Source organism: Asparagus officinalis, chromosome 3 (assembly GCF_001876935.1).
Source record: "Asparagus officinalis chromosome 3, Aspof.V1, whole genome shotgun sequence".
Lineage (NCBI taxonomy): Eukaryota > Viridiplantae > Streptophyta > Magnoliopsida > Asparagales > Asparagaceae > Asparagus > Asparagus officinalis.
Genome location: NC_033796.1, coordinates 98323453 through 98327575, shown reverse-complemented (window position 1 = coordinate 98327575; position 4123 = coordinate 98323453).

Below are 4123 nucleotides of genomic sequence, written 5' to 3'. Positions count from 1 at the left end.
TACCCAGTCTGAAGAAAAATTTCTTATTTATCGAGATGAAATTCTAACTTCATTCCAAACTGTACAAATGTTTGAGTGATGAAGAATGGATGGAAGCCTTTCGTTTATCGAAAGGGAATTCCAGTTTGGTGCTAACTGTGGGAAAGTTTGACCAAGTGGGAGTTGAGATAATTCTATCTTTTATAGGTTTGATTGTTCAATTTGGGTGGAGGCTTTTCGTTTATCGAAAGGAAATCTCGGTTTTGAAAATGGACCTCTCGTTCATGGAAGGAATTGAGAGGGGATTTTGGCTTTGGCCCTAACTGTTCAAGGGTTTGACCAATCGGGGATGGAGGTACAAATAACACTGGGAGCTGACTTGTACACTCAACTTTGTTAACATAGTGAGAGTTTTGGTGTTAAGTTTTCAACGGTATTTTCTTGTGAAAACTCAATGCACAAAGGGATTTGAGAATTGTCATGGCTCGACGAGTTGAAATTTTGAGATGTTGTATCACACCTTAACAATGGAAGTGTTAAAGGCATAGACACGGTGGATGTTTGAATAGATTTAACTACGAGGAATTTTGGTAGACTCATTATTGATTGATTCGATCGGTGAGAGATTTTATGGTAGAAGACTGTAAATCATCAAACACTCCACAATTAAACTTTGAGAGTTTCGTGAGGAAAGATTGACCGGACGAAGTCATTAAATCTCATCTCAATGAAAAAGCGCTCCAAAACACAGTGGGAGTGGATGAAATTGACCTCGGTGATTAACACCAACCAAGAAATGGATGAAAGAAAAATCAAGAAGGGTTTTTCGGCTACTACTCCTAAAGGAATTCAGAGCCTAAGTTGGAGGGTTTTAACCATATTAGTAATGATGAAATAGCCAAAGTGAGAGGTTTTTAATCATTTTTATAATAATTAAGAATGAATTATTTTGATGATTGACTTCTATTTGGAATAATCAACCCACTCCGGGTTATCCTTAAGAATGCCATGTATAGTATTCTCCAGAAACTTCCCGCCAAATAATTTATCCTAAATATACTAAGTATAGTACTTCTTCAGGAACTTCCCATTTATCGGCATCATGAGTTTGTCACCGTCTTGGGTGATTAGGCAGTATGCACCATTGAATAGACTGTCTCTACTACAAACGATCCTTCTCATTTGGGTTAGAATTTGCCTCTCTTCTTGGAATTGAGTATCATTGGTCACCGAATGACAAGAACCAAGTCTCCTTCCTTGAAGCTTTGCTATCGGACTTTCTTCTCGAAGGTCCTAAAAATTCGGGCTTGGTAAAACGCGATTTGTTGTTGAGCTTCCAAGTGCTTTTCATCTAACATCTCAAGTTCTTCAAGACGTTTTGGTGTTGTTTCCATCGTCATTCCCGTTGCGAGGGCGATGTGGAGGGAAGAAATTTGGATTTTCAAAGGAAGGACAGCTTCGCATACATACACTAAGGAATATGGAGTTGCTCCGGTAGGCGTACAGATAGTGGTGTGATAAGTCCAGAGAGCTTTGCCAAGGTTGTTATCCCAATGTCGTTTATTAGTTCTCACAAGCTTTGAAAAAATCTTGATGATCGTCTTATTGAAGGCTTCGGCCAACCCGTTTATCGTAGGATTATATGTCGTCGATGAGACGTCTTGTATTCTGAACTTTCCGTAGAATTTGATGAACGCATTGCTGACAAACTGAGGGCCGTTGTCATGTACAATTCATCTTGGAACACCGTATCGGTAGATAATATGTTTTTTGATGAATTTGATGACATCGTGATGCAGCATAATTATGTACCAAAATTGTAAGTACACAATTGATCAAGTTATAGTATAAAAGTTATCGATCCCACGAGGAAGGTGATTTTAAGAGATTATTAGAATAGGTTCTTATGTTGTGTGCGTGACAAAATAGGATTAAAGAATAAGTGTGATTGTGATGAATGCTTGTTGTGAATATATGCAAGAGGCAATAAATTGAATTTTAGAGAAAAGAAATAAGAATCAAATAATAAATAAAATCATAAGGTAAGAAAGAAGAATGAATAAAATCAAGAAATAAGATCAAGAATGAAAAGAAAATTCAAGAAAGTCAAGATGGAGGATTCAATTAAGATATGAGAAATCTAGAATTTAATCTAGTAGCTAATCTCAATTACAAAATACAAACTATTTTTTTTATCATATTTCAACTTAGATTTATTAAGCATAGACTATCAAACCATTTAAGGAAAGTATAATCTATCAAATTATCATCTAAGTTAAAATTACTATTCATGATAAAAATAACAACAAGATAGTAATCCTAGAATTCATAAGCATAACCTATCAAACCATTTAAGATAAGCATAGATTATCAAATTCTTCTTCTACCGATTAGTTTTCTAGTTGATTGTACTAAACAAGAATATTTTAAGTGTAAGAGAACAATTTGTATAATATAAAGGAAATTAGACTAGTTTCATACAATTCTAAGATTCCTACAAGAATTAATTTCATATCTTAAGAAATAAAATCAAGAAGAAAAATAACTAATTACAAAAAGAAAAAGAAAAGAAAAATCTAAACTATAAACAAAAAATAAATCTAACGACAAAGAATTAAAATCTAAACTATAAAATAAATTACAAAAATTAAATGCAAGAAAATAAATCTACTCTACAAAATAAAATGCAAAAAGAAATAAAAAGATAAGAAAATAAATCTACACTACAAGCATGAATATAAATCTAACTAATAAGCACTAATAAAGAAATTACTAAAAAGAAATAAAAGAGAAAAGAAATACAAGCCTTCAAATTGCTCTTCATCTCCATCATCATCATTCAACAAAGAGGAGAAAAGACAAATTTAAAGTGGAGAAAAAAATTATTATTATTAATTGCAACAAAAGTTATAATTTTTGGAAGGCCTTCTCAATTAAGAGTAGCCCTCCTCTCCAAATGGAGTTATAAAATTTTTCACCCTACTAACCCCTCACTCTCTACCCCAATTTATAGTAAACATCAGTGAATGAGAGCTCTTGGATTGAAATCTTATCCAAAAATAATAAATTTCAGCTATTAATCTGTAACAGAACGTCGATGGTATCGATACTAGCACTGATAGGGGTATCGATGCTGGCATCGATGCCCCATCGATGCTGGCATCGATGCCTTATCTTCTCTGGTTATCCGCTGAATCCTCTTAGGTTTGCTCTTAGGCTTGGACTTTTGGTATTTTTTTCTTGATTTTCCACTGGGCTTTGATTTATTTCTTTATTAAATATTCATTTAGCTTCATGGGCTTCATTTCTTCATTAAATCAAGGGCTTGTTGTTGAGAGATGAGAGTTTTGAGATTTATTCTTCATTAACCTGCAATTAAAGATAAAAATAATTATTAGTGGTATATTTATTCATATAAAATAGATAATGAGGGTATAAAATTGTAATAAAATATGATTACCAATACCCCCACACCTAAACTTTTGCTAGTCCTCTAGCAAAGAAAATAAAAAGAAAATCCTAACTCACTTTCGCTAGAATCGCGGTTGTATTTAGCGCATACAACAAGCCTTTAAACCCCTAGGTTATCCTAGTGGACGAGTTGTAGTCTCGTGAGGGTTTGTAGTGAATATACCCATAAAATTAGATCAACTTGCCAAGTTAAATTAGTCAGTAAATAATTAATTTTCTTTGATATATTTAGACACTCTAATTGAAGCTAGTTAATAATCAAGAAAACGTTTTTATATATAACTCCAATGTAAGTCCCTTAGAAAATATTTTTCATTATAGCAATACAAAACCAAGTCAAATCTTAGAGATTTAATTTAAAAGTTTTGAAAAGAACATGCTTTCAAGTCTCTTGATCAAAAATTATTTTTCAAGATCATATATACAAAACAACAATATATAAAAAAATGGTTAGCGTGTTATATACATATATATATATATATATATATATTTTTCCACTCTCTAATTCTTGGTGATTGTTTTCTATTTTAACGGGCTTTCTAAGTGACCATTTAACGAGTTTTGGGCCAATGAATCCCAACCCAATTGGGCTTAGGTCATTAAGTATAGAGATACTCCTTGGGCTTAATTGCTCAGTCAACTTAGGCTTTATAAGATAGAATCACCTTAAATT